This window comes from Azolla caroliniana, unplaced genomic scaffold (genome assembly GCF_043228905.1).
Source record: "Azolla caroliniana isolate FFs.n. ecotype wild unplaced genomic scaffold, voAzoCaro1.0.p SCAF_10, whole genome shotgun sequence".
NCBI classification, from domain to species: Eukaryota; Viridiplantae; Streptophyta; class Polypodiopsida; order Salviniales; family Salviniaceae; genus Azolla; species Azolla caroliniana.
The window spans coordinates 13,850,875-13,866,270 of record NW_028230445.1 but is presented as its reverse complement, the minus strand read 5'-3'; the positions used below and the strand labels follow the sequence as shown (position 1 = coordinate 13,866,270).

General features: G+C 40.1%; 1 pseudogene; it reads right to left on the bottom strand.

The window, feature by feature from the left end:
* LOC147859093 (trans-cinnamate 4-monooxygenase-like) overlaps positions 1–9,953 on the bottom strand; it is a 95,685-nt pseudogene extending 85,732 nt beyond the window's left edge.
* Positions 9,954–15,396: the final 5,443 nt, after the last annotated feature.

Below are 15,396 nucleotides of genomic sequence, written 5' to 3'. Positions count from 1 at the left end.
GTAACATACTCCCCCTCTTTAAAACATTGCACTCTTGCAATGGAAAGTTAGGGAAGTTAGTTCTAAGAGTATTTTCGCGTTCCCATGTGGCATCTTTTATTGATTTATCCATCCATTTTATTTTGAATTCTCGGATTTCTTTAGTACGTAATTTTTTTGTTTTAACATCGAGAATTCTTTCTGGCACATGTGGTTTAGAAGATAATTCTTCAGAAGTAACCAGAGTTTCAGTCGTAACTGTATTGTCGCCAGAACCTAGAAGTTCTTTTAGACGACTCACATGAAAGACTGGATGAATTCCGACACCATCGGGAAGAGCGAGATGATAGGCTGATGACCCAATGCGTTTGAGGACTGTAAAAGGTCCACAAAACCGTGGGGCTAACTTAGCGCACTTACCCGTAGACAATGTCTTAGAATTGTGAGGTACACGTAAAAATACCTTCTGTCCAGGGTTGAATACACGAGGTTGCCTATGATGATCAGCATAAAAACGCGCTCTATCTTGAGCTGTTTTTATATTATCTCGTGCAATATGCAACATATCTTGCATATCCCGAAGAAAGTTTTGCGTACTTCGCAACTCATCATGATGTATATTAACATCAATCGGGGCTCGTGGCTGAAAACCATACATCAACATAAAAGGACTATATCTCGTCGACGTATGCTTGGAGCTGTTATAAGCAAACTCCAAAATTGGGAAATAACGTTCCCATTTTGTTGGTTTTGCACCAACGTATGCTCGAAGCATGTCCTCAATAATTTGATTTACTCGTTCTGTCTGTCCATCGGATTGAGGATGATCCGTGGAGCTCATGCTCAACGTAGTTTCTAACTTCTTAAAGACTTGTGTCCAGAAGTCACTAGTAAACTTTGGATCTTGATCACTCACGATATCCATCGGTAACCCATAAAAACGAAACAATTCGTCAACGAATTGGTAAGCAAATTCAGGAGCTGTTACCGTGGTTTTAGTAGCAATAAATCTGGCCATTTTAGTTAGTCGATCAACGACAACCCAGATGGCATCATGACCTTTTTGGGTGCGAGGAAGGCTAACAATAAAATTCATGGATATACTTTCCCACTTATTATTGGGAATGTCCAGGGGATGTAAAAGTCCTGCGACTTTAAGTCGCTCGGCTTTGTTAACCTGACACTGGTGACATTTAGTCACATAGCTATGTATGTCAGGACGCATCTTAGGCCAATAAAATTGAGTGGAGATGAGAACGAGTGTACGATGTATTCCAGGGTGCCCTGCTGAGGGTGCATCATGGCATTCAAAAAGAATCCTCTTTTTGACCTCGGGTAAATCTGGAACACAAACCTTCCCATTACGGTAGAGCAAACCGTTAGCAATGTGGAAGTATTCCTTCAAGGATGTGGTGGTGTCTGTTCCAGACTCAACTCTTGCCCAGTATTTTGCGAAATAACTGTCATCAGGATACTTTCCTCGAAGGTGATCATAAAGATCTGATGATATTTCAGTGAAGCTAAGCGTGTTAACTTCACGGATGCGACTTAGTGCATCAGCGACAGTGTTCATGGAACCTTTACGATATCGTATGGAAAAATCAAAGTCCTGGATGAGATCAGCCCATCGTGCCTTACGACCTTTCAAGTCTTGTTGGTCACAAAAATATTTCAAGGACTCGTGGTCCGTAGTTACCACAAAGTGATTTCCATAAAGATAATGGCGCCATGTTTTGAGCGCATGTATAACTGCAAATAATTCCTTTTCTTGAACGGTATACCGACATTGAGCAGAATCAAGTTTCTTACTCTCGAATGCTATTGGTTTACCATCTTGATACAAGACAGCACCTATAGCATAATCGCTTGCATCGGTTTCAACCTCAAAAGGTTTTGAAGGATCGGGTAAAAGAAGTGAAGGAGCCTTGCAAACTAGGTCCTTGAGTTCCTTAAAGGCAAGGTCTAGTGTAGCATTCCACACAATAGGTTTTGTAGACTTACGCGTTTGACCTTTTAAAAGATCAGTAAACGGCGTCGTCAATTGGGAGTAATTACGAAGAGACTTCCGCAAAAACCCCACAAAACCAAGGAATGATCGAACTTCTCGAATATTCCGAAGAGTGGGCCAAAGCTTGATTTTCTCAATGCGAGAAGGATCAATTTCAACTCCTCGTTCGGTTATGAGATGTCCTAGATAAGTAATTGATTTCTTGAAGAACTCACATTTTGAGATCTTCGCATAAAACTGTTTGTCACGCAATGTTTGTAAAACAAAGCGGACATGTCTAGCATGTTCTTGTAATGTACGGCTATAAACTAAAATATCATCCAAGAAAATAACGACAAATTTTCCAAGTTGTTCTCGGAAAATGTCATTCATTTCTTGTTGAAAAGTAGCCGGAGCATTGGTCAAACCAAAAGGCATAACCAAAAACTCGTAATGGCCATAGCGCGTACGAAATGCCGTTTTAGGAACATCGTCCTCACTTATTCGTATTTGATGGTAGCCAGTACGGAGATCAAGTTTCGTAAAATACCGAGCTCCTTGGAGACGGTCAATTAGATCGTCAGCCCGGGGCAATGGATATGAATTCTTGATCGTCACTTTATTCAAGCGTCGGTAATTAATACACATACGCCATGTGCCCTCTTTCTTTTTAACCAAGAGAACTGGTGCACCCCATGGAGATTTACTATAACGTATAGAACCCATTCGTAAATAGTCCTTGAGTTGCTTAGATACCTCATCTTCTTCGGATCGACTTAAGCGATACGGAGGTATACTTATTGGTGCAACACCAGGTACAATATCTATACGATGGTCTATATTACGTTTAGGAGGTAACCCATCAGGTAGTTCACTTGGAAAAACATCATGAAAATCATTTAAGATTTCATCAAGTTGTTGTTGTTCAAAATATGTTAATTGAATCGGGACATTATCGATATTGTAAACGTGAATGTCCGGATCAAGTACACAATAAAATAACGTAGAACAAGACAACTCGGATATTGATGGACACAAGGAAACAATCGAGAGGGATTGTTTTTTTACACATTGAATAAAATGCGTACAATCGTTCAGTACAAAAGAAATGGAATGATGAACCCAATCAATAAATAAAGAAGAGTTTTTATTATAAAACCAGGGATAACCCAGTATTACATCGGTGCAACACCAGGTACAATATCTATACGATGGTCTATATTACGTTTAGGAGGTAACCCATCAGGTAGTTCACTTGGAAAAACATCATGAAAATCATTTAAGATTTCATCAAGTTGTTGTTGTTCAAAATATGTTAATTGAATCGGGACATTATCGATATTGTAAACGTGAATGTCCGGATCAAGTACACAATAAAATAACGTAGAACAAGACAACTCGGATATTGATGGACACGAGGAAACAATCGAGAGGGATTGTTTTTTTACACATTGAATAAAATGCGTACAATCGTTCAGTACAAAAGAAATGGAATGATGAACCCAATCAATAAATAAAGAAGAGTTTTTATTATAAAACCAGGGATAACCCAGTATTACATCGGTGGTACAAAGATTCATTACATGGAAGTCTACTTCCTCTATATAAGTATCAATAGAAATTCCTAATGAATGAATCGCCCCGTTGATGTATTGTACTCTTCCATCAGCCAAGTGCACCGTGTAGGTGTGATCACTTACGGTGGGTTGGATTCCCCATATCTGAACCAAACGATCATTCACAAAATTGTGTGAGCTTCCCGAATCAAATAAAAATTGTACGGGAGATCCATTGATATACCCGTTTGCACGTAGTAAATCATTGGGACCCAATACATAGTGAGGGAAAGAACATTGACAATTACTTAAATGATGTGTATAGACCTGAAGGACATTAGGAATCTGACCTTTATGGTCTGCAGCTTTAGCTTTGTTGTCGTGCTCTTTCCGTTGGAGCTTTCGACATTGATCTTTTGTATGACCCTTCTTTTTGCAGAATACACAAAAAGGATGTTGTCGCTTACAATCGCGATCCAGGAATTCGTTGGGTGTCTTGCGTTTCCCAACAAATTGCGACTGCTTAGTCCCGGGCGCTTCGTTGGGTTTGTTATGGTCCTTCTTCGAAGTGCGTTGATAGCGAAGAACTATTTCAACGGCCTCTTCGAAGGATTTTGGATCCTTATCGTGCACTATCCAGTGATAGTCCGAATTGGGGATGCCATTGACAAAACAAGCTATCAACCAATTGTCCCCTTCTAGACCCGATTTTTGGATTTGGGTTCTAGCATGGTGAACATAGTCTTCTAGCGAGGAAAATTTCCTGCTAGAGAGGTTCATTAAAGCTTGTGCTGCCTCGGTTCGAGAGGGAGGTTGCAGAAATTGGCCCTTAAAAACCGTGACAAAATCTGTCCAGGTATCGGGCAATTTCCCCATAGTACGGAGGCCACGCCACCAGGCGGCGGCCTTACCCCCGAGTTCTCGGCCGACATATGCAATCTTCGTACTATCTGGCGTGGGATAGAGCTCAAAATGAGACTCCCATCGTCCTAGCCATGTGCAGATTGCTTCTTCGGTTCTTTCCTTTTTGTCTCCCGTAAATGGCTTAACGACAAATGATGGTTCACCTTGTCGCTCATCAGGTCTATTAGTCTCACGTTGTAGACTAATGACACGTGCCTCAAGAGCACTCTGAGATTGCCGAAGTTCGGTCATCTGTTGAGCGGTGAAACTAAGGTATTGGGTTATTTGTGCCAAATACATCTCAGTGGACATTTGTCCAGGAGGATTCCCTTGAGTTCCTTCCGCTTGAGCGGATGACATCGGGTCGTTAATTTGAGCCATTAAAGATTATTTCTGGAAAAGAAATAGGATAAGGTCAGAGATATAGTCATAACATCATGTCGTGATGTAAACATATCATGGGCGAGCATTAATCGATATCATTATCTCACGTCAATACCCCTCTAGACGTATGAGATGAGGTTCAAGATCAGGTTACTATGGTAACACAAAGGTGTTTTAAAAACCATGGGGGTGACAAATAAATGTCTTTCCCTGATCTTTATATCGATTTTTTCATGGTGGCTCCCCGAGGCTCAACCATGTATGTTCGCGTCATGAATAGTTTATACACGAAAAAAAATGTTAACAATAAACTATGTTTCGGTGCCCACATAAGTGGTTTCGGCTCTTTAAGTCCTATTACGAGGACCCCGAGGTGCACTTAGACCTTAAGTCTAAACATGTGTTATAGTCATATGTATCAAGGATGTTGTATGGTCTTTGTCATATTTGAACTCGAGACCTCGAAAACAAATACATTAAACACTTGAGCCAACCAAGTAAGTTGCTCTTCTCGAATGCTTAATGTTTGATGCGTATAAGAGATATGCGAGGCAATTGATCATATATGTTTTTTTAAAAGAACATATATGTCAAGGTCCTTATTTCGCCCTCATTTACCAAAACTATGTTGGTACGTTACCGAACCTCAAGTCTCGTAATTACGATGGCATATGCCAAAGGGCAACCTAATGGTCAAGCCAAATGAGCCCTCGTTTCGTAGTAGGCTCATGTGGGCCATCACATGGTCACGTCATTACGAATGCCTCTCGTAAGAACGAGCTCATGGTGGCATCGTATCCATGTAACGAGGGAGGGATGTTGGATACGTGCGTCATTGGAGCGACCTCACTTGAAGTGGGTCAAGCCCTACGAACTCAACATCATTATGGCTATTGCGTTTCTTTACGTAACGAAATCGAGGTCATCAACGGGGTTGTCAACAATAAAAAATTGTTGAAAATGGGATGGTGACAACGCCATTCTCACAAGAATGTGAGGACGGCCACCAACATCCTTTTCCCGACAAGGACAACTTTCGATATAATCACGTAATAACGAATATACACATATGTTTACTTATCACATATATACGATCAAATACGTATATATGTGACCACATATGCCTATATTAAACATATCGTTATAGTAAATAGCCACAAATGATGTGATCGAGATACGTAATCGAGGTATATACCTCTACGCACACGAAACATCCACAAATAAGAGATCATCGTAATACGCAATGGAGGTATTGACCTCTTACGCATACGAGACCAAACGCATATCGTTTACAACAAATCAAGGTATTAAACTCATACGCAAACGTAACATATGTTCGTGAACGTAATACGTAATTGAGGTATTAACCTCGTACGCATACGACACTCATCACATATTATCAATATGTCAAACGAGGTATTGACCTCGTGCACATATGTAAACGTTTTAGATAATCAATTAAAGACCACTACAACATCATTGACTTAATGAAAAAAATTACATATAAACTAAACACATGATTAGATGGGAGAAGAGAGAATAGAAAGAAAAATTATGGAAAGAGTTACCGAAGTTCTTTGTTGATCGTTGTCTGGATCAAGGCCAACCGCACAACGATCGATCAGCATCAATCAAAAGACAAATGAAAAACAAAGAAACATTAGTACAAAAATCTGATACCAAATATTATAGATCATAGCACTAATGTAAGCTTAAGATAAGGATAAAGAATTGAAAGATAGAAAGGAGAAAGAGAAAGAAGGGTGCCGATCCACCCGACCACCCCCGAGCGAAGGGATCGAGACGGACTCGAGCCTCGATCGGCGTCCCATACCACCGCCGTGGCGTCGAGTCGTACCTGGTGCTGGAGCGCTCGCTACAAAAGTTGACCCACCACACGAGCAGAGTCTCGATGTAGTCAAAAGATGCTCAAATGAGGGTAGCTAGGCCTCTTATTTATATCGATACCCAAGGCCCCCAGGCAAGTTCACACTTGACCTAATGGGTTGTCTCAATCCCGAGGATTAAAAGTAATCCTCCCCTTCTTTACACTCTCATTTAACCCTCACACTTATCCACGTGTATAGAATACTACGGTAAATTCTTACCACGGGATATTATATGGTCATGCCCGTAACAGCAACTTTTCTTGAGAGAGCATACATGTCTGATCCTTTCATTTATTGTTCTATTTGTTGTCTTTGCAACTCCATTTAGTTGAGGTGTCTTTGGAACTGTTTTCTCAAGCTTGATACCTTGAGCCTTCCAATAGGCCTCAAATGGTCCTCTATACTCACCACCATTGTCTAATCTCACATTCTTCAATTTTCTGTCAGTTTCTCTTTCAACTCTGGCCTGAAATTGCTGAAATACTTGAAATACCTGATCTTTAGTTTCCAACACAAAAGCCCATACCTTTCTAGAATGATCATCGATAAAGGTAAAATAATATTGTGCACCACCAAGTCATCTAACATCCATAGAGCACACATCAGTATGAACAAGATCAAGTGTATTCTTCCTTCTAGAAGGTGAGCGTGTTTGAAAAGCAACCCTGTGTTGTTTTCCAGCTAAACAATCAACACAGGGTTTCAAGTTCATACCTGCAACATCAAGGAGAAAGTTCTTCTTCGAAAGAATTTCCATACCTTTGGAACTCATGTGAGCAAGCCTATTGTGCCATAATTCACTAGACTTGACACACTTTAGCTTGCACACATACAAAGGTCTCATCTTCTGCGCTCGGGCCACCACCATTCTACCCTTGCGAAGATTCCATTTTCTGTCACCAAGTAGACTACTGAAACCTTCATCAACAGGCACACCAACTGATAACAAATTCAGTCTGATATCAGGAACATGTCTAACATTTCTCAAAACCAACTTGCAATATGTGGAGGTTACAAGATGCATTATACCCATGCCGATAATTTTGGATAATCCATCATTTCCCATCAACACCTAACCAAAATCACCACTAGTGTAGGAAGAGAAGTAATCTCGACATGAAGTGAGGTGATATGAAGCACCAAAGTCAATCACCCAATTACAGTCATCGCAAACAAGATTTAGACTACCCTACTCACCAATGAAACATACATCATCACTACTAACTACAAGTGCTCAAGTAACTTTTCCATCTGACTCTTTTTGCGGCCAGAAGTTGAAGTCTACGTCTTTTCTTTCCTCTCCTGGGATTTACCTCTTTTCTTTTTCCTCTAGAATTTCTTGATATGACCTGGATTGTTGTAGTATGGCATATAATATTGCCCTTGAACTTTGATTTTGATCTCCCCCTGGACTTATCTCTATTATGTGAGAAATCTTTGTTTTTAGCGCTTCCTCTATTGGAATCAAGAATAACATTGGCTTCAGAATGGTTAAAACCACTCAAGTCTTTTCTTCTTGCCTCCTCATTCAACAAGGTAGCTTTGACCATATCCGTAGACAATTTTCCTTCAGGAACAGAATTACTAAGTGACACAACAAGAATATCCCACTTCTCAGTAGAGAACTAAGTAGCAACAAAGCGTGCAACTCATCATTAGGTGACATACTCATTGCAGATAATTGGTTAATCAACCCTTGAAAATCATTCAAATGAACTACCATGCTCCCACCATCTTTGTACTCTAACTTCACAAGTTTCCTCATCAAGGAGGCTTTACTCATGGCATTTTTTTGCTCATACATATCACTTAGCTTCTTCCAAAGTTGGAAGGCATTGTGTTCATTAGCAATATGTTGAAGCACACTCAAGTCCACAAATTGTCTAATTCTTCCAACGGCCGTTCAGTTCAAGATTTCCCATTCTTTAGCAACAACACCCGATGGAATCGGCTCTCTTAGAATAGGCTTATACAAATCCTTCACATAAACAATATCCTCCATACGGATTTTCCAAGTGGTGTAATAGGTGGCATTTAAACTAACCATACCGGGCATGCCAACTTTATCATCCATTTCACTCAACACAAGAATCACACAAGTAACCTTGCTCTGATACCACTTTGGTGGGGAAGCACAAGACAATACTACTCTTCCACACGAAAGCTAACAAATCTTTTCCCCACTTGTGTTGTAAAATTGAAGATAGTAATCAAAACCAAAACCAATCTTGATAGCAATTCAGCAAGAAACTCCACACTTGAACACTAACAAGATAAAAAAGACATGAGATTTACGTGGAAAACCCCAATATGGGGAAAAACCATGGGACCGTTGACAACAGCACCAAAATTACACTAATAAACAATAATCCAGTGGGTACAACAGGGTTTTCCATCTCTAGTTCAAAACTAGAGGCTTTAAAATCTTCAAGGTAAGTCCTTGGATCAACAAATCTCTACAAATCATCACATATAGTGGCAAATTTCAGAAATTCATAAAATCTGATCAGAGTAGAATCTATGAAGATAGAAAAAAAAAACAATAATCCAATTGTTGGATTTTTAAGAAGATAGTATCAGGAACAAGTCATTAAAATTTGGCCATGATTGGAGGTCGTTTGGTCATCGATCGAGGCAAGAATAGTAGCTGGCCACTCTACATCTATCTTCTATCCCTTTCTCTCTTTTCTTTCTTGTTGCATGTTCGTTTTTTTAGTATATTCTAAAAAAACAAAAATAGTAATAATAGGGTTATGTTTCTATAAAAATAAACCCTTAAGTAGAAGCTTTATTTGAGCCCTTTTCATACTAATTTGGATCCATTACATACACATCCACATACTAATGTGGCTTAAAAAAAACATAGACCCAATGAAATATTTGGACCTCTTCCTCCATGTAGGAGGGAAGAACCAACGCGAGTTTCCGCTGCCCCATTTGGAGCAGGAAGACTACTCCTTATTTGCGAGCCATGTATGAGAGATTGAGCTGGTTGAGATCATTCCCAACTTGGAGCCAGTTGCTAAAGATTGGGAATGCCAGAGGCCCTGGGGGCAGACGGAGGTTGGGCTTGGTAAAGTTAAGGAATGCAAGGGTTGCTAGCAAGAGCAAAAGCAAAGAAAAGAAAAGAGGATGGCCTCCAGAGAGGGAGAATTTAGAGGCGAAAGAGGAAGGAGGTCAGGTAGGGCAGTTGCCATTGTTGCAAAAGGAGCGGTGTGTATATAAAATATCACAAAGAAAAAGGTCCTAACACATCTGCCTCTCTATGAATGTGCATGCCAGTAAAACGGGTTATGCTATGGTGAGTGGCAGATCAGGTGCCTCATACTACAATTATAAAGAAGAAGAAGAAGAAGAGTAGGATTGAGACACGATGAGTGAGGAGGAGGAAGAAGAAGGCATGAGGGAGTATTTATGTGTGTATCTATCTTCTTCTGCTTCCAAAGACTTGACTTGCCTGGTCTTCTACTTCTTTGCCCCTTTTTTCTTCTTCATTTGTGTTGAGAATAGCACAGAATATTGCTCGGCCACAACCGAGTCTTGAACACTTCTATGAGAATGGAGAACACAGAAATAGGAACTAAAGAGTGAACTCCAGATGTTTAGGTGGAAAACCCTAAATGGGAAAACCACGGGAGCCTACAAACTCCGAACTATCACTATGAAGAGAAGGGGTATACTGAGAGACTCGTAGGCAACAACCTCAAGCTCGGTTTCTTCGCTAGACAGTGGTTATAACAGAGTGTCGCTCTATATCTCTCTCTCCCTCTCTCTAACGCTCTCTCTATAAAATAGTTACAACAACAACATGATTGCCCTAAGTCATATTTATACTTATATGAACTTAGGTCTATTTACAAATATAGCCTCAATAGGCTTACTCAAAACATATTTACAGATACGTCTTCTCTTCCGGTTCTCACCGGGTCTCCTACGGTTTCCGGATCTCTTCCGGTTCTCACTAGTTCCTCTTTATTCATCACCGGATCCCATCCGGAGAGACCGATTTCCTAACAATCTCCCCCTTCACTGCAGCATGGGATGTCTCGTCAGCCCAATCCGCTCTGGGCACGCATCCAGCTTGTCGGTCGTCAACATCGTGGTCAGCACATTCGACCCGTTCTCCTCCATGTGGATCTTTGTCAGCACGAACTCTTGATCTTCTACTTTCTTCCGGATCCAGTGGTACCTCCGCTGGATACGTTTCGTTCGGGAATGGTAGGCCACGTTCTTTGCAATGTGGATGGCGCTTTGACTATCGCAGTAGAGCCGGTATTCCTCCTGTTGGATCCGTAGCTCTTCGATGAAGTCCTTAATCCAGATTATCTCCTTGCCAGCTTCTACAGCTGCCATGTACTCCGCCGCCTCCGTGGTTGACAATGCAACCGTCTTCTCCAACCTCAACTGCCACGAAACAGCTCCCCCTACATAAGTCATGATATATCCGGATGTCGACGGGCTAGTATCTGCATTAGCCGACATATCTGAATACGTGAAACCATCGAGTTGGGGTTTTCTGGAGCCAAACTGGACGCACATACTCAAGGTGCCTTTCAGATACCGGACTATCCACTTGACCGTGTTGCAGTGCTCTCTTCCGGGATTGCTCATGAACCGGCTCACCACTCTGACTGCATATCTTATATCGGGCCGGGTACATACCATCGCGTACATCAAACTCCTGACAGCAGAAGCATTCATGTGAACCGGCAACCAAAGATCTTTAACCACTAGCATATCCCTCATCTTCGACTTCCACACTGAGTAGTTGGAGCCGGTGAGCTTGAACATGCCGCCAAACTATTCTTCCATTTCCTGTGTTATTCGCTCTAATACCAGTTTGTTGAGAATAGCACGGAATACCAATCTTGAACACTTCTATGAGAATGGAGAACACAGAAATAGGAAGTAAAGAGTGAACACAATATGTTTACGTGGAAAACCCTAAATGGGAAAAACCACGGGAGCCCACAGACTCCGAACTATCACTATGAAGAGAAGGGATACAATCAGAGACTCGTAGGCAACTACCTCGAGCTCGGTTTCTTCGCCAGGCGGCAGTTACAACAGAGTATCTCTCTCTCCCTCTCTCTATACAATAGTTACAACAACAACATGATAGCCCAAAGTCATATTTATACTTATATGAACTTAGGGCTATTTACAAATATAGTCTCAATAGGCTTACTTAAAACATATTTACAGATATGTCTTCTCTTCCGGTTCTCACCGGGTCTCCTCCGGTTTCCAGATCTCTTCCGGTTCTCACCGGTTCCTCTTTATTCATCACCGGATCCCATCGGGAGAGACCGATTTCCCAACAATTTGATGTGGGTGTGTGTGTTCATTCACAAGAAGAAGAGTGAGACACACAAACACACACACACACACAAAGAGAGAGAGAGAGAGAGAGAGAGAGAGAGAGAGAGTCAGAGAAATGCTACAAGAAGTGATGGCGAACTAGAGAAAACAAAGAGACAGACAAACAATAGTAGAGAGAGAGAGAGAGAGAGAGAGAGAGAGAGAGAGAGAGAGAGGAGAGTTCGAATAAGAGAGATAGAGAAAGTGAAAATCAGAGAAACAAAGTAGGAGAAATAAGAAAATCAGAAGAAGAAGGAAGAAAAAAAACAGGGAGAGAGAGAGAGAGAGAGGAGTAGGAGTAGGAGAAACAATGTAGGAGAAACGTGAAAATCAGAGAAACAAAGTAGGACAAAATCAGAAAATCAAAAGAAAAAGGAGGAGAACACGCGAGAGGAACAATTATTTGCGGCTACATCAACATAATTGTGCAAGTGCTAAAACAACATTCTTCTTCGATAGCAAGCTCGAATGTCAGTGTGTCTATTTCAGGTTAATCATCCTCCTATTAATTTCCTTTTCCTTATAATTGGGGTGTAGTATATATGGAAGCAATGGATGAAGGTATAATTGAGAGACAAATACAAATTAAGAGAGGAGAAGGAGCAGATAAGGTTATTTTGAAGAAACAAAAGATTGGCATTATTAATATGCATGAGGGGGATATAGATATGATGCCAAGACCATCATATGCACATGTTATGGGAGAAGGAGAGGAGGAGATGAATGCGCAATATTGGGATGCAATGCATGTAGTTGCTAATGAAGCACTCCATGAGATTTTATTGGATACTATAGAGATGGTGGCCAATGTAGAAGATGATGAGATTGTCGAGGTGGAGATGCCACGTAGAGAAATCTTAAAGGCATTTTCTATGTTTCATGAGAGAGGCATTATTTGTTTCTTTACAAGGAAAAATCCTTTAGTAAATTGGATGGCGCAATGGATAAATGCAATGATTGGTAGAAATAGTGTGGAAGATGTGTATAAAGGTCCACGCCGTCGAGGTAGTTGTGGATCGTGCGACGAAGTCATAGGGACTAAGGTTAAGGGGAGTTGAAGGAACTTTTATAAGGCTTGCGCACACAATATTAGGAAGATTAAGGATAAGAAGAATAAGAGTTTAAAGTAATGTGTGTGAGAGAGAGACGAGTATAGATAAAAGATAGAGACAATGAATGTATGATTCAAGAAGTAAGATAGAGACAAAGTATGATTTAAGAAAAAAATGTATATGATATGAACATGATGTATATTACAAATACAAGATTTTACCAACTTTACAAAGCTTGATAGCAATATGAACTCTTTCTCTACCGACTCTTGATTCGAACCCTTGCCTCCAACTTAGAAACACGAGCCTTTTCACCAACAAGCTAATTTATTTGTTTGATTATTTTATTCTCTAACTTTTTCTTGATTCCCTCCCTTACTTGATTCCCCTCTTTTTATAGGTACCCCCGTGGATATAATGCATGTGAGGGTAAAGCCATGCATGCAATGCATGTGATGCATGATCGCCATTTGGCGTTCATGCATTACATTTGATGCATGATAGACATCTTGCTCATTTGAGCTTCCATGTATAAAAATAGACATGGGATAAGTATAATATTCTAAAATAACTAACCTAGCTAAGTGGTGTATACTTTGTGCTTGGTATATAAGGTTGAGGGTTCAAGTCTTTTGATTTTACTCAATACAATATTTAGCTTCATTCTTATATCATGAAATAGATTCTTTACAATAATTCTAAAAATAAGTAGCCTAGCTTAGTGGCATGTACATTGTATTTTATATATAAAGTTTTGGGTTCAAGTTTCTCAAATATTACTAAATACAATATTGAAGTTCATTTTTATATCGTGAAGCACATTCTTCACGACAACCACCCCCTCTGAACTTGCACATTGGTTGTGCAGAGTTCATCCAACACTTCTTCCAATTCTTTTAGTTCTTCTACTTCTTCATAAAATTTGGGCTCTAGTGACTCCCTCCTTTTAAATATTTTAATCCCTTTTCCTGCAATTGGGATACAAATTTCTATCCCATCTAATTCATTGAGGAAATATTTGGCCTTATATGTTATTTTCCTAACTTCATAAGGTCCAAACCATCTTTTTGTGAACTTCCGAATAATATTGTATTGATTATCTAGGCTGCTATCATATACTGATACCCAATCTCCTTCTTGCACCTTTCTTGGTTGTGTTCTTTTTATCTTGTCAAATCTGTCCTTATTCTTGATTCTTGCCTCTTTCAATCAAGTAGCCGCTTTTTCTATGTCTTTTGTCCTTGATTGAAGTTGAATAATACTGTATTGATTATCTAGGTTGCTATCATATACTGATACCCAATCTCCTTCTTGCACCTTTCTTGGTTGTATTCTTTTTATCTTGTCAAATCTGTCCTTATTCTTGATTCTTGCCTCTTTCAATCTAGTAGCTGCTTTTTCTATGTCTTATGTCCTTGATTGAAGTTGCCGTATCCGAATCGCAAGTAAATCTTCCCTACTCATTTCTTATTCCCCAGGCAACACAACCCATGTAGTTATCTTTTCTTCAATTAGTATTATCTACTTCTGCCTGTGATTAATTCTGCAGGCATATATCCAGTAACATTGTTCTGAGTTGTCCTATCAGCCCATAGTGCATAGGGTAAGATATTTGGCCAATCATTGACCCGTCCTTTACATGCCTTTGCTAAAGCTTTGACTATTGGCCCATTCCCCCTTTCTATCTTTCCATTAGCTTCTGGATTATACGCAGTTGTCAAAAAAAGCCGAATTCCTACTTTGTCGAAAAAATCTTGAGCTTTCGCAAAATTGAGTTCTCCCCTATCTGCCATTATCTTCCCGATACATCCATATCTACAAACAATGTCCTCCAAGATGAATTGGCCTACTCCTAATGTCCCTTTTGTTCGTAGTGTACATCCTTCCACTTGATTTGTTAGATCTTCTCTTGCAAGAACCAAGTATCTCTTTTGTCCTACTCCAAGTGGCATTGTTATCAAATCAATCAACCACTTGTAATGCACCCCCGGTGAGTATGTTGGGTGTAACTCATCACAAAATTATACATTTGAATAATATTGACAAGTGGGACAAGTTTCCACATACTTTTTTATTTCCTCATAGTATCGAAGCCACCAAAACCTTTCTTTAATTTTACTGAAAGTGGCCCACACTCCTCGATGACCAGCCCATTCTTTATCATGAAACTCTCTCACTATCTCCTCGATCTTAACATAGCTTGATCTAGAATATCACAATTAGCTATGATACCAAGAATCGACAAACAATCCGTTTCTGTTATTAGTTCAGCACCAATTAAGTAA